Source organism: Spermophilus citellus (assembly GCF_964194105.1).
Source record: "Spermophilus citellus genome assembly, chromosome: 12".
Taxonomy (NCBI): Eukaryota; Metazoa; Chordata; class Mammalia; order Rodentia; family Sciuridae; genus Spermophilus; species Spermophilus citellus.
The window spans coordinates 15,666,407-15,687,608 of NC_138198.1; positions in this window are offsets into that span (position 1 = coordinate 15,666,407).

The following is a 21,202-nucleotide window of genomic DNA, read 5'->3' on the forward strand; positions in this document are numbered from 1 at the left end:
AAATGTTCTCACATCCCAATAGATAACACCGGAAACTACTTTTCTTTCCCTGGTCTAAACTAACAACACACCTTCATGTTCTTACCTCAGGACTAGTCAGTTCTACAGCCCCCAGCCACGCTAACTTAATCATCAGACACATCAAGCATCATCTCCCCACCCCCTTCCCCCGGTGTCACCTTGTCCTGCAGGTGGACCCAATGGTAAGTGCTGCCAGGGAGCTTCAGACACCCTGGTGAGACAGGGCAGTCAGACACCCTAGTGAGACAGGGCACTACTGCGCGTTCCCGTCCCCAGCTGATTATGAAATTATCCCTGTCAACATCTGTCAGGAGCAGACAAAGAGTGCTTCCAGAGAAACTCAGTGCTGTGCTCAAAAAGAAGAAAAAACTATGAAGCTAGAAGGGAAAAAAAAGTTATGAAACTAGAGAAAAAAACAAATTAAATCCAATGTAGATAGAAAAAAAGGAAAAGAAAATAAGGAGAAAGAATCAAGAAGAAACAAACAAACAAAAAAGATATGAAATAAATGAAACTAGTATCTAGCTCTTTAAAAGATCAATAAGATTATTAGCCTTTAGCAAGACTGATCTATGGGGGAGGAGGGAAGAGATGTCATAAATTATCATTTTCAAGTATGTTCACGCCAAATTATGCCATTATACATGTACCCTCTTTTTTTTGCATTACAATTCTTAATACACATATAGACCACAATACTTTATATACAGAGTGACAAAAAATTGTGCTGTAAATGGATAATAATGAGTGTAATGCATTCCACTATTGTCATGTATGTAAAAAATAAATAAATAAAATTATCATTTTCAAAGTTAAAAAAGAAGAGAACTCATTGTGGATTCTAAAACATTAAAAATAATTATTATGAATAATTACCTTTAGGCAAATTAAACAAAGTAATTAACATACACATTTCAAAAAAGGACTTTTGTATTTAAATAGAAAGTTGACTAAGGAAATTAAATTAATAATTGAAAGTCTTGAAACAATAAAAACACCAGGTCCAAACACCTTCAATGGTGAAATCAATTAAGCACTGAAGGGTGAAATACTAAAGCTGTTAATAAATGCTTTCAGAAGCCGGTGATGAGGGAACTCCTCCTCACTCATTTTATGGGAGCAGAGTGGCCCTGATTCAAAGATGCTGGGGAAAAAAACACAAATGAACATCCTCATGATGTTCAATGAACATGAGTGTACAATCCAGAGATTTCTATGTGTGCATAAAGGTTAATGCATCATAATATTCGCTGTTTATCAAAAAGATTCAAGGTTCATTTAAACATCAATATAATTGAAACACATTAACAAAGAGAAAATCATGATTGGCTCAATAGTCAATAAACTCAACATCAATTCATGATAAAAATTTCTTACTAAAATAGAAATTTCTACTGGATAAAGGACATCAAAGAAAGACCCATAGCCAACATCATTGTCAATGGTGAAAAGGCTCAAATGCATTGTATGTAAAGTCAGAAATTAGGCAAGTATTCTGCTCCAGAACTTCTGCTCAGCATTGTACAGAGGTCCTACTAGTGAAATAAGACAAGAAAAAGGGAACATATTGTCTCCAACTACAACTGAGAACAAAATGTTTTAAAAAAAAAAACCTACTAAAACTGATAGAAAATTTATCAGTGTCACAAAATACAAAGCCCATATCTAAAAACTGTAAATTATGACAACTGGTCAATGCATTTTAACAAATCTTTTAAAATACTATGAAAAAATAGAGCACTGAGCAATTAGCTTAATAAACTATAGGCAAGAATTCTCCAGTGAAAACTGAGAAATTAAAGATCTGTATTCATAGAAAGTATCAGAAGCACAGACTGGAAGAGTTCATTTGGGGAAGTTATCAGTTCTCTCAAAATTGCCCTATTCCATTCAAAATCCCAGAAGACATAGTTGGTAGAAATTGGCTAGCTGGTTCTGAAATATATTTGGAATAGAAAAAGTAGCCAAATAAGTTTTGAAAAAAAAATAATTGCATGATAGTACCTACATTACCTGATTCCAAGGTATATGTGACCCTGTTGATGAACACTGTGGAGTACAGGTGTAAGAAAATGGGCTAGGACTCTCCGAGATAGTGCTGTGCATATGGTCCATTGATTATCTCCAACAGAGCCAAGGAAATTCAATAAGGAATTAAATAACAAGGTTATTAACTTATAAGATTAAATGAGTCCCCAATCCAAACCCTACCTCACAACACACACACACACACACACACACACACACACACACACAGAGAGAATAAAACTTCTGAACGCAAATATAGGAGAAAAGCTTTCATTCCCTAGGCTACAGGCTATTTCCAGAAGGGTGAAAGAATGTGTTCTAAGGCATGATTGAAAGGATTTATCAGTATGGAAACTGAATTTTAGTGCTACAAAGGATCACACAGGATATCTGATCCAACTTCTTCATTTTATACATGAATAAACTAAGGCCAAGAGATTTGCTGAAATTCATTCAGATTACTAATGGAAAAACCACTGCTTTTCTCTGTATTCTGAGCATTTAGCACAGTACCTGTTACACAGTAGTAGGTCAGTAATTACCCATTGTTTATGGATGATTTTCAGATATCTGTGCAGACAAAAATAAATGGATAAAATATTGTTGCCCGATATTACTGTAATTTACATATCATTTTGAACTTCAAAAGTAATCATTTTTAGCTTATCAAAAAAAAAGGATTACATCCTGAAAAATTGGTGCTTCGATGGCCAACTTTATAAAGACATGAGGCTGCAGCTGTATTTCTTATAAACTGTAGTAGAGATGCTCGTTTTCACTAGGACTGAGCATATGATTTCTCCTCAGCTCACTGGCTTGGTGGGATTCTCTTCAACCTCTACTTTTTGGAGACACTTGATGCACCCTCAGACTCTGAACTTTTTATTTGGTCCTGCCAGAAAAGGAAGAAAAGGCATGAACTGAACGGCCCACACCCACCTGCCCTGGTGTGCTGGGGGACTGCCCTGGGGAGCCATCCACCTCCCGGATTCCCTGGCCAGTGTGGAGTGGCCCATGTGAGCTCTTCAGGAAAAGGGAATTGAGGAAGCAGTGTGAATGCTTCCTCTTCTCCTTCCTCGAGACCAATATCACCCACTCAGTACCCGCCCCAGACTGGGGCTCACGATGGCCATGTGACCACTGGAATTACATTCACAATGTCCTCAAGGTAAGGTCCAACACTCAACATAGACATGAAGCCCTGGGTCAGTCGGCTTTCCACCTGCAGCCCACACCTGAGCTAACCAGTATAAAAAGAGGGGGGCCTCTGGAAGGTCCAGGGTAGGAGGAGAGGGGGGGCCCTGGGGGACTCAGGGTGGGAGGAGAGAGGGGACCTCTGGAAGACCCAGGGTGGGAGGAGAGGAGGGGCCTCTGGGGGACCCAGGGTGGGAGGAGAGGGGGGCCTCTGGGGGACCCAGGGTGGGAGAAGAGGGGGGACCTCTGGGGGGGTCCAGGGTGGGAGGAGAGGGGGGCCTCTGGGGGACCCAGGGTGGAAAGACGGGGGGCCTCTGGGGGACCCAGGGTAGAAAGACGGGGGGCCTCTGGGGGACCCAGGGTAGAAAGACGGGGGGCCTCTGAGAGACCCAGGGTGGGAGGAAAGGAGGGGCCTCTGGGGGACCAGGGTGGGAAGAGGGGGGCCTCTGGGGGACCCAGGGTGGGAGGAGAGGGGGGCCTCTGGGGGACCCAGGGTGGGAGGAGAGGGGGGCCTCTGGGGGACCCAGGGTGGGAGGAGAGGGGGGCCTCTGGGGGACCCAGGGTGGGAGGAGAGGGGAGGGCCTCCCTGGGCCTCAGTGGGGGAGACTCTCCAGGATCGATGGGCCCACTGCCTTTAGGCCTGGAGGATGTGGAGCTGAGAGCACAACAGGGCAGGGACCTGTACATAGAAATGCTGCCCACCTCAGAGGAGAGGAAGAGAGCAAGGGGAAGGGGCAAGTCCATGCCAGAAGACCTCCCCCTAGTGAAGTCCCCACCACCCCCGGACTGTGTGGTGCTGGGACCAAACCTTGGACCCCATGGCCTTTGGGGACATTTCACATCCAAACTGCAGCAACCTCATAGCGACCCTCAGGCTGCTTTCCCAGCAGTTTCTAGATGACATTTTGCCTCCTAGATCCCAACCTCATGTGCACCCAGGCCTCTGCCTCGGTGCACTTCTCTCTGAGTCACCCTCTCACCCGGTCGGCAAAGCTCCGGAGCATACTTCAGAACTCACCTCCTCCGTGGGAGCTCCGTGCCTCTGTTTCCACTGTCCCTGTCCGTCTGGTGGATCATGTTAGCACATTATTTAAATTTCTTTTTCTTTTTGTCTGTCTCCCCAAAGAAATTCTATGTGTTATGCTCACATATTTCTAGCTGAAGTTCTACCATAGTGACTAGAAAAAAGCTAAACTTATCAAAATCCCCCTAGTTTTGAGATAAGGAGAATGCAAATTTTATTCATTAAACCATCCCCAATTTTCTTGGACAAGTTGAAGATGACATTTAGGTTTAAACCATCCAGAAAACTTCCGCTCATGGAAATCAAGAGCACTGTGCTATTGAAGATGGGGAACGAGTCATTGGTGGAGTGGACACGTGTGACGTTGACCGGGAACTGTGGTCTCCTACTTCACAGCTGGAGCCTTTGGCACCCAACTGGACAGCTGACCAGGGCAGGCAGAGCAAGATGCCAGCCTTCGCCGGGACTGCTGGCTTCTGCAGCGAGTCAGGCACGCTGGGGATCTGATCTGCTCGGGGCTTTGAACTTCTCCAGTGAAATATGCTACAGGTGTGAAGTCAACATCCTATCGTATCTCGGTTTTGAGGGTGTCCCGTGAGCCTCCAAGGTACATTCATGAGACTGTCCCTACACGGGGTCCAGAGGCAGCAGATGGCTTTGAATGTTTGCGACTGGGTAAAATTAAACTGTTCTTGAGAACAATTTTTAAAACTCCTCCAGTTACTGCAAGTACTGGAGCCTTTCCAGGTCTGTTGGTTAAGGTAGGTCACACCTTGGAGAAGAGCCTTCCTGAGTGACATTTCTGAGCAGAGAGACACCTTCATCATGGAAGCATGTTTCCCTACTCGGTATCACTCATCCTGTAAATAGACCGTGACCCGGTAACTAGACCCTCCCCACGGGTCGCATGAGCCTGGGCAGTTTCCCCAGGACTGCTGCACGTTGAACTTGCACATGGCAGATTTAGAGAAAACCAGGCATGCGTGGGAGGCCAGGCATCCTGGGCCCCTCTGACCAGGGACACTGGTGTCCACCTGTGGGGGGACATTCCCCTCCACCTCCCTCTCAGCACCCTTCCTACTTCAATCACTCTTCAAATGTTTCATAGCAAAGGTGTGAGCCCCTCAGATGCCAATTAGAAATACAAGTGGCTGCTGATCCCACTAGTGGGTGACCCTTGGAAGGTCACAGGGGGGGAAGAAGCCGTTCAACAAACACTAAGCCTCTGTGGTGCTCGTGGAACTCCTGCGTGCAGTCCCATGTTCCTTTCTTATGCAGTCTCTTGGCTTTGCTGACCCAACTGCTCAGGCATTTGCTCCATGAAATATTTAGTTGTTCAAAGCTTCCCATCATAAACAGGAAGGCAGGGATTTGCCGAGCTTTTTGAAAGCTTTATTTTCTTCACAAGTAATTAATTAGTAGCTTGAGAGATTACCAGGAAGATTTTAGAAAGATGACTCAGATGGCATTTGTTAGTATTTATGCTTTAGTTTTGATCATCTGAGAGAAGAAGATGGGGAGGTGGGCAATCGGCCCAGTCACCCACAGGACCCACAAGAAGAGGTTGATGGATGGGGAACGAGGCACACTCGTTTTTTTCCTGGAAAATACAAATAAGCACGGAGACTCAAAAAAACATTAGATGCAGACCTCAACAAAGGAAGGAAAGCCCAAGAGGTGGAGGAGCAGGAGAGTTTATGCATGTGCTATCCATTACTGGGCTGAGCCCCAGCCAAATCCTCAACAGGGATTAAAAATTAAACTTTCAATTAATTATGGCCTGAATTTTTAGAAAGTTGGCCTTTTTCAGTAAAAGAGAACGCAGAGTTCCCCCCTCCTCCTGCTCCCTGGAGAATAAGATGACCTTTCCACCAGCCAAAGGGGCTCTGAATCCAAGCTGCAGAACAATTAGTAGAGGAGGCAGATGTGGAGCTGTGGACGGTCCTGCCCCAAGTCTGCCTGTTTGGTGGACATCGCAGAAACAGCATCTCAGGCCTTCGCACCACAAAAACAAAGAGTAGAAACAGAGTCAAGAGAATTACTGTAGCTCATTCAGAGAACTAAGATGGCCTTTGGGGGCAGTGCAGCTTCCTCCCTGAAATCCTGACCTCCCACTCCTGCACCGTGTCCTGGACAGCAATAGATGGTCATTTAGAAATGCCACAAGGAGCACTTGCCAAATGCCATGACACATTCCCCACTAGAGTCTGACCTCCAGTCAACCACAGCCCGGTGGTTGGACGAGCATCTCTCTGACCCGCTCATTCCATAGGACTGTCCCATAGAGTCATGCCACCCAGCTTCTGCTGCCACCAAGGGAGCCATCCCTCAAGGCAGGACGCTGCATATGCAGGTCACCACCACCCCAGCTGGGAAAGCGAGAAGTCTCCTATGGCAGGCAGCCCGGTCATGCCAAACTCAGAGACTCAGAACAAGAGAAATTTATTTTGTCAGTTTTGAAGGCTGTGAGTCCAAAGTTAAGGCCATGATCCGGCCAAGATCTCTGACATCATAAGGTACCAGGGACAGGCTCCAGGGACTCGGGCCCAGCACTTTGGGGTGGCCCTGAGTCAGCCTACCTTAGTGAGAAAGACTCTCCTCCATTTAATCCAGGCTGCTCCTTTTCTACCCGTTGTCCTGGTCCCCTCCGGCTGCCCTCACAGAACGCCAAGACGGTGCTCAAACAATGGAAAGGTACCCTCTCACAGACCTGGACGTTGGAACTCCCAGTGCAGCTGACAAATGATCAGGCTCTGGTGAGGACGCTCCTTCTGATTTGCAGATGGCCACCTTCTGGTTGTCTCACTGGGCAGGTCACCTGTTCTGAAGGCTGTCCCTGGTGCCTCTGCTATAAGGGCACTGATCTCACCACCGGTCCCGCCCTCCTGACCTCAGTAACCCTGATCACCCTCCAAAGGCCCTGACCTCCACCTATCATCCCATGAAAGCTTAGAGCTTCAACATGTGAACTTGAGGGGACCCTCCATGACCCAGCTCCATCCCTGGGGGCCAGTGGGTAAGGAGCAGGGCTCTGCCCATAAAGAACAGAAGGTTTCTTTTTCCAGGGAGAAGACAGTGATCAGGCTTCCTGGCACTGAGAGGGTGACAGGACAAGCACTCTGCAGGGCAGAGGCTTAGGTCACTCCATTTCCTTGCCCCCAAACATGCTAGCTCTTCATTTTCTTTCTGCTGAGTGACATGCAATTATCTTCAAAGCAGTCTTGTTTTATAACATCTAGGACACCAGGGTCCCCAACCATGGAGGTCTCACCTCCCCTAGAACTCCGGGCCCTATGCTGTAGAGTCCCTCTGCAGCTTACATTCTGGATGCTCATCCGGCCTGATGGGAAACCCAGCATCATTCTGCAGGGCAGCAAAATCTAGAGCAAACTGAAGAATGCTCACCACAGTCTCGTGTTAAAGCCTCTATCTCCACTTCCCAAGAGTTAGCCACTAGCCTCAGGGATCAATAACACAACCTTCGAATATAGGTTCTCTCCGTGTTCTCTGAACAAAGAGATGATTAAATACATCAATATTGTTGTGTTTTTCTATGGCCAGTGAAAAGAACAGGAAGTCATGAGTGTTTGCATTGGGCAGGGCCCATGATCACAACTGGGACAGTAAGGCATCCTCAAGGAGAGCTCAGGGACAGAGGCAAACCAGGATGTTGGACAGACAGACTCTGGGGCCAGCTGGCCTTGCTGTTGCCCCTTTAAACTGTTTGCAAAATGTATTATGTGTAGGGAGATTTCCCCAAAGAAATCGCCCAACTCCTTTTGTGATCATTTAGATCAACTTCTGTTTTTAAGGAAATAGGAGGAATGCATAATTTTTAAATAAGTAAGAAAAAGAGAATAAAATTTCTAGTGCCCCTTGTTTTCTCTGAAGAGTGGAACTATGCTTTAAAATACTCCACATTTTGCTGGAGATTTGAAGAAAAGAAAAAAGAAAGACTTAAGGAACATGGGGTTTTCCTTGTTTGGATGTTGGTTCTGCATTGCTCAGTGGGTGAGGCTGAGTGTGTGTGTGTGTGTGTGTGTGTGTGTGTGTGTGTGTGTGTGTTAGAGTGATATTTTTTCTTTCTCTAAAGATCATAGGAGATGACGGTAGGTTGGGGATAATTGATGACTGTGACCTCCACGATGCTTTAATGCTAGACGAATAGAGAGGCTGTGCATTACACAGAGAGAGGCTGCTCTCTTAAGAACCCCACAGGAGCTGCGGCCGGGCTTTCCGTACCTGACCTTAAGTGTTGTTTTAAGGCGTCGGGGAGGGAGGGAATATTCTGGTATGCATACTTATAAAGAAGCTGACAGATAATTGGCTGGGTGGGCAGGAACACTTTTGCATTAAGGGCAACTCCAACCTGCGACTGGGTCTCCCCCCCATGGCCCTTGTCTATCCTGATGATTTGCCAGTCAGCTCTGTTCCCCCAGGTGACCACGTGGGGAGGACACTTCTTAGGGGCCACAGAACTCATCTTACCATACTGCAGCCCAGGCCTTGCTCCACACCATGACTCCTCTAGCTGTGATTGAGCAAGAGGGGGTGGCCAGGAAAGCCTAGCAGTGTGAGGGTCACAGTCAGGGGTTTCTGAAGAGCCTGACTCTTCAAGCTGCCTCTGATGACACACATGTGCTTTAGTTGCTGAAAGCCCCAAAGTTTTCATAACGTTCCTTCTCTGAGGACAAGATGGATAAGCAAACATAATCCAAATCTCTTATCAGAACTGCTGGGGGAAATTTATTTTAGTATGCTCTTTCTTTTTTAAAGTAGTTAAAAATTGTTTTTTAAAGTTATGTTCTCAGAATAGTCACCAGTAAACAAGTTCACAAGTCGAAGCATACCCAAAGAATAAACCGACATTTCTAGACCATGCTCTTCAGGTTGTGCAGAACTTTCTGGAGGGACAAAGGTAACTGAGCACACCCAGCCACCCAGTTAGAAGCATTTTAGAGGCGAACATGTACCACAGGATGAGAGGCAAATTGGCCCTGGGCCTCTCGTCAGCCTGCTGTCTGTGGTTTTGTGATTACTACTGCCTGCATCATCAATCTGTGCTCACTATCTCCCTCTCTCGAGTGAAAACACAGCTTGCTGCCCAGACCACAAGAGCCTCTCGCTCTGCGCCCAGGCATCAATAATGCATGTGGATGTGCTGCTCCTGAGGCCAGCGCATCCCCAACTGCACGTGACATCCAGGCCCCGCAGGCTGGCGCCCCTCACAGCCCCAGGGAATGACGGATGGGGCCCGCCTCGGCCCAGCCCTGCCGGGGCCTGCTAAACCCAGAGCTGCCCACTGCCCCATGGGCCCCCTGGAGGCGCCGGCTCAGGGCCTATCAGATTTCCTCCTTCGAGAAAGGGGATTTTAATAATGACTTTCCCAGCGTGACTGGTTATATTGTAGCACTGGAAGGCCAGGCCAGCAAGTGACACCCTGCGGGCAGTCTCTAAAAGTTAAAATGTGTGGCAAACGAAATACAGCTTTCTCCATAGAGCATCTGGGTCACTATTTCAAGACAATTCTAATTCTTTTTTTTTTTTTTTTTTTGGCAGTTGTGGGTGGAACCCACTGAGCCACACCCCAGCCCAATCCCAATGTTTCTGCACTCATTTTCCCCCAATAACTGGTTTGAAATAACAGTTATTTAGGCTCAACTAGGTGATTTTAGGAAAGCAGCCACCACCATGAGACCCACGCCGGGGTCCCTGTGACTGCAGGGAAGCTCAGGACACTCCACCGTCTTGTGGCCTGTTTTCCTGCCCTCACACTGTCCTCCGGGCTCTCACTGCCCTCTCTCACCAGCCTCCTTCCCCCTGTATATAGTGCATCCTCTCAGCTCCCTCCCCTCCATCCCGCCCCTCCCTACTCCTTCCCTCTCTCCTGTGCAGGCCCAGGACTTTGGTGGCAGGCAGGCCTGTGCTCTGCAGCTCTGTCATGGACAGCCTCCCCAACCATCTGCCCTGAGAAGGCTCCGCAGATCCCCAATTGCATGTGGGAAAGTGCCCAGCCAGGTCCAGACCAGAGCCCATCCCAGACGCCTCTCTCCCGATGGCTGATCCCTGGACCTGGTGTCTCCTTCCCCTGCCTGAGACAGCATCTGAGAAGCCCAGCACCTGCTCCCCTTACACCTGGCGCGGTCACACATCTTGCCATTTCATGCTGCCGTGAGGCCTGCTTTCCCCCTGAGTAGTTGGAAGCCTGTCGTAACGTCATCTCCAGCCCAGAACTCCTCTCCCCACGAGGTGGTCTGCCATCTATCCTGGTGTTCCCCATCCCAGTGGCTCAAACCCAACACACCCTGCAGCTGCTGGCCATGAAAGAACCCAATGGTCAGCACCAGGCTGTGAGCACGTCCCCCTCACCACATCTTCTCTGTGCTGCCGTGGCAACCCTGGGGAGAGTCCAAGGGACGATGCCCAGGGTCACCAACGAGGCACAGTCCCACAGACCCCCTCTCTCTCTCCCCGTGGGGCACCCTGCTACTCCTGACCTCCCGTTGGCCCTTAGGGGCCTTCTGGACCTGTAAGAGCACTGCCTCTGTCACCCATATGTTCTGATGTGCCACCCACTCCATGTCACCTGACAGCCCTGACCCCAACCCTCCTGCTGGCCAGGGCCTTCAGGACACTGCTAGCGTGGCTGACGGTCACTCTGCAGATGCAGAACTTAGAACCAAGCTAGAGAAAAGCACAGGCAACATCACCTCTGGTAATTTGCTGGTTCACGGGAGAACTGCGCTCTCCTGTGGCAATCCAGACGGCCAGCGTGAAGAGCGCAGCACAGAAGAACGCACACAGTAACCAGCCCACACTCCCAACCCTGCCACGCACCTCCAGATCACCACCTCCCCAGAGCCCAGCAGAGCCTGGGCCAGGCTGCTGCCTCTCTCAAGAGTCCAGATGCATAAAAACCCACGTGTCCTGCACGCACTTACGAGGAATCTTAAATTTAAGTACCACAGACAATCCAGCTAGCCGTGGGATCTCACCAAAGTTCACAGGACTTAAATGGTTAAACCGCACACCGGCACTGACATGGACTTCTAGCAGAAGCATCTAGATGCAGATCTTCGTCTGGGAAGGCTTTTTATGACCACTGAGGTAAGCAGAGTGGGATGTGTTCTTAATAGCAAAGAAACCTCTCCGGTGGTCTTGCTCGGGGTCATTAAGTGTATTTCCTCTACTAAGTAATTCATGGAACTTCAGCCTTGGGAGGAAAACCTGCACTCCTACCAATTTAAAGCAGAAGATCATCTGGGGCCTTCCTGTTCTGGTACAGGGGAACTCTGCAGAAGGAGAAGGACATTGGGTCTCATGGGCTTTGTTCCTCTGAATGCCCAGTGAAGAGGAGACCAAGGACTGCAGAAACCACGAGTGGACAGCAAAGCGCAGACGCCCTCACCAAGGACACTCCGGGCTGGCCAAGGGCACTCGGGGCTGGAGGGGAAGGCTGTCCAAAAGTCACACGGTCGTATTTGGATTCTGTTTGACCTGGAGCATATTTTAGATGATTTGAGAGAAATGAAGCACGTGCTGCCTTCTAACACTACAATCACATTAGGGAGATTGGAGTTTAGTAGAGACTATTTACAGAAAATATCTCCAAAATATTTTCTGTGAGCTGAAACGTGAGTGGCATTAGAAAGATACAAGTAAATGGGGTGGCATTTGGGAAACAGAAAATACACTTCCTACTGAGGGGGGTGGGTTGTATTGTCCAAAAAAAACCTTAACAGCACAATTTGGTAGATTTGTTCCCCAGTACTTTCCCACATGCTCCACTCTTCTGGATCACAGGATCACAGTTATAATTATAACGCACTAATTAAAATGATAATAGAAGGTAGATCAGCACAGTAGAGGGCATGGATTGGGGAGGCAGTAAAGATTAATTTTCTCATTAATCTTTACTCCAAAAGTTAATGAGGAAAACACTGAAAAAATAAAAAAGAACTCATCACATTATGTGTGGATTTTTATCTAAAATACAGAATGATCCTGGGATTCTCAAGAGGGCAGCGTAAATCCTCATGGAGACAGCCAAGTTTCACTTGAGGACGTACTGAAAACCGCCAAGATCCTTCAGAGCGGATCCTAGGAGGGCCTTACTCTTCTTCAGTACAACTTGGAAGTCTTCGGACTTTTTCTGCGGATTTTTTCTGGCCCTATCTATAGCTACACAGCCAGATTTCCACTGAAGATGATTTGACTGGCACAGGGTTGTCTACTGGGTTTTCTGGGGAGTAGATCTCCAGATGAGAATTTGTGTACAACTAGGTTACTGGGCAGGTGAGGAAAACATGGCCACGTGGGTAGGGACCTGAGGTGGGCAGCCAAGTGGCCACTAAATTCTAGGTTAACCCAGTCACCACCGAGGGTCCCGGGGACTTCTGGGAGACAGAGAAGAAGAGGTGCCCAGAGACGGCTCACCAAGGGGTGAAGCCCCAGCTGGGGTACAAATGCACTAGCCCTCAGCAACAGCGGACTCCACTCTCAGCCGGTGTTGGTCCCCAGTAATTCCTCTCTGCTCTGCTGCAGGAGCCCCAAACTGGGTTTGGTGGCCAGAGAAAGCCCTCAGATAAAATAGTGCAGGGCCAGAGGGAGTTGGAACAGGGCCTTTTAAAAAATAGTGCTATTTGGTAAGTTTTTATTGGTTCTTTTTACTTATACATAACAATAGGATTCAATCTGACACAATTATAAAAGCATGAAATATGATTTGTTCTAATTCAGTGCCCAGGACTTCCCCTCCTCCTCTCCTCCCTGCTCCCTCTGTTCCCTTTCCTCCACTCTATTGATCTTTCTTCTATTTATTTACCGTTTAGGTTTTTTTGAACTTAGTGTCTTGTGGATGTACGTGATACTGAGCTCACTGTTCACACCTGTACACGGAGAGTCAGCTCAGACGAATCCCACTGTGTTTCCCTACCCCACCCCTCCGCCCTTCCCTTCACTCCCTTTGTCGACTCCACTGATCTTTCTTCCATTTGTTTTATTCCCCTCCTGTTTATATCGGATTAGCTTCTGCGTATTAGAAAAGTTATTCAACCTTTGATTTGGGGAACTAGCTTATTTCACTTAGCACGATAGTCTCCAGTTCCATGTATCTACCAGCAAACGCCATCATTTCTTTTTACTTTATGACTGAGTTATGCTCCATTGTGTACCTGCAGCACATTTTCTTTGTCCATTCATCTGTTGAAGGGCACCTGGCTTGGCTCCGCAGCTGAGCTACTGTGAACTGTGCTGCTATACACAGTGGTGTGGCTGCGTCACCATAGTGTGTTGCTATTGGAGCTTTGGATGTGTACGGAGGGTGGGCAACTGGTCTGGTGGTTCCAGTCTTCTGAAGCTCTCCACACTGCTGGGAATGGGGCCCTGAAATGTTCACTGCAAGGACACCACTTGGCAGGACTGCAGCAGGCTCTGTGCAGTGCTGGCACGGTAACGTGGGACGCTCATGCCCCAGGCAAGGGGAAGCCCCTGCAAAGCAGCCCGTGGACCTCGTCCTCCGTGGCAAAGCCTTGGGAGTGAGCTGACTCCTCCACTCCCCTCTTCTGGTCACTGGATAAAAGAACACAAGCAATCCTAGAGTCAAGACCAGAAAGGCTTGGCCACGGCTGAAGTGAGCTCTGGCCTCAGTGACTGACACACCCGCTGCCAGATGCCGTGGCAGCCTCCCCGCTTAGTTAAGGCCATTTAAGAAACTTGCAAAAAGCTGATGCCAACAGATCAGAAAACATGACACGGATTCTAAAGTTGTCCTAACATGAATTATTATGTCTGGAGTCTGGACCTGCTGTCCGATGACCGCCCAGGGGTGCTCGCCTGCAATGTCAGTCCCAAGAGGACAGGGGTGTGCACGGCTTTGCTCAGTCCCCACCAGCTCCTCTCCTGAGGAGATAAAATCCCACAGTGGTGAGGAATCCTAGCAGCTAGGACCTCACCACGGAGGTGGTAGAGGGAGGCAGGACCCAACAAAAACCACCCATTTCAGGACACGGGGTGAAGAAAGAAACCGGCAGAGGGGGACAGCTGTGTTTTCCACCTCCTGCTCTGCCCCTCATGTCCCTGTGGCCATGTGCTCTGGCTGGCCCAGCTGCAAGGATGGGAGCATTAATAACAGCTTCAGACAGTAAGATGGCAAGTCAGATAGCCCCTGGTGGAGGAGTGAGGTGAAGACCAGCAGAGGTCCATCACAGCGGCTCTCCCTTCTCCCCAGGCACTGGGGGGACACTGCTCTAGGTGCTAGCATGTGACAGTGGTGTCCAGGGGGATGAGAAACAGAAATGGTGTGCACCCCTCCAAGCCTGGCCATCCAACTCCCCACTCCATCTCCTGTTCTGACCAAGGTCTGGAAGCCATGTCCAACCGGGGACTCTGAGGCCCAGGTTTTAGCAGGCTGCAGGCAAGAGAGTGAGTCCCTGTGTGGAGACGTGTTCAGCTGCCCAGAGCACTGGCCTCAACACTCATGAACCAAAGCACAGACTTCTGGAGGGTTCTGCCAGTGCACGTCCTGACCTGAGCAATCTCCTGGTCTCTCTGACATTCCTCTCAGTCTTCTAATGCGGTGCTTTTCAAACTCTGGGAGAAGGGCTGGTTTTCTATGTTTTACTTTTTAAATTTCAAACCTACAGTGGCAAATAATTTTGTAAAGCAAGATGAATTACTGCCAAATAAAATGAAAAAGTATATATCTAAAATATAAACACAAGTTTATTCCTGGCCTTAATAGACATCAAATGGCTATAACATTTCTAAGCTTTCTTTGCTCTGATGTATTCTTTTATAATCTCCTTTTTTAAATCAGTGGGGAGGATTCTAAAATCCAACAACAATAAAAACCGGTAATCCAGTTAAAAACCAGGCAGAGACCTGAGCAGATGCCTCACCTGAGAGGGTAGGGAGAAGGTGGACAGGCCTGGAGAGATGTTTAGCATCATGGGCCAGAAGGCAACTGTGAGTTAAAACAATGCCACACCATTTGCACCTATTAGAATGACGAAAAATTTTTTAAAATGTTGAAAAAAGCAAAGTGCTGGTGCTGGTGAGGATGCAGAGCAACTGGAACTCTTTCTCACTGCTCCTGAGAGGGCAAGTGATCTCACCCATTTAGAGGGCAACTTGGCAGCTTCTTACAGAGCTGAACACAGCAAATCCCAGTGCTTAGGTGATTACCCAGCTGGCTCTAAAACACGTCCTCACAAACCCAGCATGCCAATACCACGCACATCCATTCACAGTCACCAAAAGCCCGAAGCAACCGGGGTAGAGATCGGGCAGGTCCGTGGAGGAGCAAACTGTGGTCCCTTCACACATGGCGACACGCTTAGCAATCTCGATAATGAAGCATCCATCCACACCGTGTGCACGGCAAAGTGAAAGAAGCCAGGCTGGGAAAAGATCCAGAATGCACATTCCATTATACGACGGGGAGAAGGGGAAAAATGCCAGAGACGGTGCAGGAAACGGAGGGTGGGGAGGGGAGCCAGGATAGATGGTCCAGTGTCCCACCCGTGTCCCCCAGGACTCAACTCTTGGAGATCCCGCGAAGACTTTTCCTTCTAACGTCCATTTGTGTAAAGACTACCAGAGCCTCTCCAAGTTTGTGCTGGGATGTGGAGTCCACTGGGAGTTCTCATCCCACTTCTCTTTATTAGTCTAGAAGTTTGGAAGAAGGGTGGAGGGCTCTGAGGACTGGCTGGAGCACACCAGGACGCCGAGTCTGGAATCTACGGCTTCCAGCATGTCTGGGCAATTCTTAAAGGCCACTCAGCAGGCATTCGGTCCTAGCAAAAAAAAAAAAAGAAAAAGATGATGATTACATTATTGGTTGACAGGAAAATGTGGTCATCGGTGGGAAAGCATCAGCAGTGAAGGCAGCAGGTGGGGAGAAGCGAGACCGTGCCAAGGAGAGCGAGACAGTCTGGGCACTAGCCGTCTTAGATCCCCCACCAGTCTCCACCAGGGGCTTCATTGAAAGACATTGTAAATTTGTGACATATACTGATTAGGGCAGCTTGCCCAGTAGGTGTGGGCTGAACCCATTAATCAGTCAGCGAGGAGCTGAGTATCACTTTTATTTCATATTTAAAATCCAGCTTTCCGTATGGGATTCAGGGCCCTGGAGCCCTCCGCAGGGTAAGGCCCACGGCCACCAGCCTCTGTGTGGGTTCTGCCCTCTGGGTTCCCCAGGGCCAGCCAGCTCTGCCTCTGCCTGTTCCCTGTGGTTTGCTCACCCCGAAGTAATTCAGGGGCTACTTTTAATTAACTGGCCAATTTGTCTCTCCACCTGCTCTGGCCACTCCCCTGAGACTGGCCACACTGGGGAGCCTAGCTCCAGCCCCGGGTGCTGTGGGCTTTGGCCCTAGTGACCCTGGGGTCAGTCTTCTAAGGAAAATGTTACCAAGTGGGTCCACTCCACACTGCTTTTCTTGCCTGATGATAGACTTGTAAAACTGGAGGGAATCTAAGAGATTTCCCCACCCAAAACCTCCTGATGAGGAAACAGAGGTGCAGAGCCGTGAATAACTTGTTCCAAGTTCGTGCCATTTTGTGGGTGAGTCCTAGTCTCTATCTACCTCCCTCTTCCTTGGGCACTTCCTCCTGCCTGCCCTTTCCTCTTCACCCCCTGGTGAATTCAGCCTCTGTGTCTAGCTGGCCTGGGTGCTGTGCCAGGCCACCTCCACCCTGCTGACCTATGCCTCCCCATCTTCCTGTCAATCACTGCCCCCTCTTATCCACATGGATCAATCTCCAAGACCTCACTCGCGCTCTGTGGCCTTGTCCAGACCTCCGCTGCCCAGGACTTGCTGGGGAGCTCCCTCTGGACTTCCACACTGCAGGGTGCCCAGTGTGTGAGAAAGAGAAAGGCCAGTGCTCCATGTTCAAAATACAGCCTGTAGCCTTCACTGGGTTGCAGGATCCCATGATGGCCATTCTCAGTACCGGCCTTACTCTGTCTGCCCCAATTTTAAAATGAGCCACCGAGTAGACTACAACCCGGGCGCTCCTATCAGGGAGAGGGCGCACAGTGTCGAGGTAAAAGCCTCAGACCACCCCCAGGGGTGCCTGCCTGTGGGTCTTCTCTGCTAGCTGTCCTTCTGGGCTCTGCCCCCAGCTGCGTCTAGTGCAGGCTAGAGTCCTGGAGGCACAGTTGCCAGTTCTCCTCCTCTTCCTCATCCCCACCTCCATAGGCTGCTGCTGCGTGATTCCAGACATTCCACGCTGCGGGTACCAGCAGCACCTGGAATCACCCCAACACACATGGCCAAGCCAGCTAGCTGCGTCTCTGCCTCCTAAGCCCCTTGGGTTCCCTCTGCTCCTATCCACCTTCGCTGCCCCTCCCTCCTGCCCCTCCCTCCTGCCCCTCCAGATGAGCGGCCCTTCCGAGGTTCAGGCCCTTCAGGGATGAGGTGGACTCTGCCCTCTTGCAGTGGCCATTGAAAGCTGATTCACAGGACTTGGGGGTTCCTCAGAGCTCCTCAAAAGAACTGGAGCTGGCAGGAGCAGAGGAGGAGAATGCACCCCCCGGTGCCTGGTGGGCAGCCCTGCTGCCCACTGCACCCGCAAAAACCAGCTCAGGAGCCCAGGGTCCACAGTGGTTCTTTGTTCCATAGTCTTAACCTTTTAATTCTATGAAAATTCTGGTAGCGTCGCTGTAGTGGCAACTGTCAGGTTTTAACATTCCCTGTTTTCAGCGCAGTAAACTCTTCTGGCTCCTCTCTGGCTTTACTCCCAGGGACAGTGGCGCTTGCCTGTCATCCCAGCTACTCCAAAGGCTGAGCAGGAGGATTGCAAGTTCAAAGCCAGCCTGGAAAACGTAGCAAGACTCTGTCTCAAAATAAAAAATAAGAAGGGCTGGGGTGTGGGCTGGGGCTGGGGCTCAGCAGTGGAGCGCTGGCCTAGCACATGTGAGGCCCTGGGTTCTATCCTCGGCACCACATAAAAATAAATAAAATAAAGGTATTGTGTGTGACTACAGCTAAATAAAATTAATAATTAAAAAAAGAAGGGCCAGAGTGTAGCTCAGTGGTACAAATCAGTACCACTCAAACCCAGTACCAAAAATACATAAATACTTACCACAGCCTAGTAATCGATAAGCCCAGTCTGATGGGTTTCAGCAGACGAATTTCTGACATGCACCCACAGCCACGCTCAGACAACTGAGGTTCTTCCCAGTCACGCAGCCCAGGCCTCCCCTGGCCCCAGCCCCATTGCCATCTTGGTTTTGGGCAAGGTCTGATCTGCTCTTGGCCCCCCTAATTTTTTCAAACCCCTTCTTAGTGGGATCATGGTAACTTGCAACGTCCCAGCTGTGTGTGCCTCGGGTTGGATTGCTGACCATTCTTCCTACTTATGAAGTTCCTGCTTCCCTTACACATTGTCCAGTTGACGGACATGGGTGGTTTGGGTTTTCACTATGATAAATCACTTGGTTTGAATGCATATGGGTCTTAGATGGACATATTCCTCATGGGGAAAGGGCTAGAGTTGGGGTTGCTGAATCATGAAGTAAGTTATGTGAAACTTGAGACCAACTGCGGGACTGCTTTCTGAGGGCCTGCCGTTCTCCCAAAGCACCTAGATGAGCATTGTGGTGGACTCCCAGCCACCCTTGCTTTGTGTTAAACAACGGGCACTTATCATCTTAGTTTCCAAGTATAAGGAACTCATGAGCAGGGTGAATTGGGTGGCTCTGGCTTAGACTCTGCATGAACTGGCAGAGAAGCCGGCCTACCACGGCTACTGTCATCTGGTGGCTTCAGTATGGTGGCGGGTGGACCTGCACTAGATCTCCCTGGCATGGCTGCTGTCCCTCACCACTCTGGCCTCTGTTAGAAAGCTACCTGTCACCCTGCAGCTGGCTTTCCCCAGAGTGAGTGACACAAGGAAGCACTGGTGTGAGTCACCTCTGTCACGTGGAGCAGCCCTGACGGGGAGCAGAGGACAGCACAAGGTTGTAAGTACCAGGAAGTAGGAGCAATTTGGAGACCGTCTGGAAAGAGGGCTACCACGAAGTCTGTAATGTCTGTCTAGAATATTGGGCCTGTGCCAGGGATTCTACCACTTTCCATCAACTAAGGCCCCCTATTCTAGACCATTTCACAAAGTTATTGGCTGTGTTCCAAGAACAAATCAACCCATGCCACATTTTTGTCAATGTCATTTGGTTTTTCCAATAACTTGAAGAATACCACTCTAATTTGTCTCCCATGAGAGGACTGAGCTGTCCTTCTTCAGTCACTGGCCATTGGCAAGCACAGCACAGTCACCCTGGGAGGACAACTGGCCTCCACGGGAGAGTGCTTTCTGTAAGGGAGGCTGCCTTGGTGTGGCCCTCCAGTATCAACCCTACGGGCACCTGAGTCCAGCTGTGGGTGTGGCCCTCCAGTTCAATCCTACGGGTGCTCAAGTCCAGCTGTGGGTTAAATCACTCTTCAGGGAGACTTATTCCTGGCTCAGAGATGGAACAGCCACTGGCTCCTGTTTGCCATGGTTCCTTGGGTGGGTTTCCTGCCACAGATTCCTGAACCCACCATGCTTGTTTTGTTTGTTCATTGGCTCCGAAGCAATTCTAGGGAATGACCTCCCCATCGGAGTAATTTTCTGACATGGTCCATTACATGTAGAGTATTTCAGGTCTCCACAAAATTTGTGTCATTTAGTAATCGAGTCTCAATCAGTGAAAAATAACAGGATTGTAGTTGTCTCTCAAAAAGAGGCTCTCTGGCAACCACCTCAGACCATTTCCTAATATGAAATATTGAGTGGCCATCACGGGTTGGCAATCAAGGGCTTTTGTCAAACATCCAGTCAGCGGAAGGACATGTTGCTGACGTTTTTGATATCATTTCTTCAAATTATTTTTAGAGATTGCTTTAGGGATTACAACAGGCATCTTTAATTTATCACAAACCTACTTAGAGTTAATTTTTAATTACTTCTGATGAAATGCAGAAGCCATGCCACAGAAGTTCACAAAATCGAGGAGAAGGAAATGCAGGCATATCGACACACACGTGTGCACACACGTTTGCCCTCTCTGACACTCTCACTTCTGTGTCGAGGATCGAGTTGCTCTGGGGCAACATTGTTCCTGGGTCTGAAAGACTGTCTTTAGCACGTCCCAAGGAGCAAGTTGGCTGCGGGTGAATTCTGCCATTCATCTGAAAATGTCTCGACACTTCCACAGTAGAAGACGGTTTGGTGGATACGGAGTTCTCGGCCACAGCCTTTTTCCCTCGGCTGTTCTAAGTCTGTCCTTTCAGTCCACCATCTGTCTTGCATTGCTGCTGTTGGAACGCTGTCCATTCACCTTATCACTCTCCATCTGCGTGTAATGTCATTTTTCTTGCTGCTTTGAAGGTTGGCTTATTTGTTTCTTCCCTTCCTTTGGGGGTTTGGGGAATTTGACTGTGATGTGCTTAGTCTGGTTTCTTTGTTGAGTGTCTTCAGGATTGATTGAGCTCTGGGATCTGGAAGTTAAAGATTTTCATCAAATTTAGGCATTTCAGCTATTGTGGTTTTTTTTCCAAATATTTTATCTCCCATTCTCTTTCCTATCTTCTGAAGCTCCACTTTTACATATGTTGGATCTCTTGATATATCTTCACAAACTCCTGAGGCTTGGTTGGTTTTTTCTTTAATCTTTTGTTATTAGGTTATTTTTTTTAAGTTGCATAATCTCCAGGTTCAATGATTTTTTTTTTAAAGCTCTACTATCCAAAGGCTTTTTTTGAGGTATCTAGGATAAAAATTCAATTTCTTAAAGAAAAAAAAAATTTGTAATTCAAATAAGTTCTCTAAGGTCAATTTTTTTTACCTGCATATCCTTTTATTTTATAATAGTAATAAAGAAAATTAAAATTATTTCTTCCATTTTTATTGCAAAATATTTTTTCAGAAGTAACTTCTGTTGGTAAT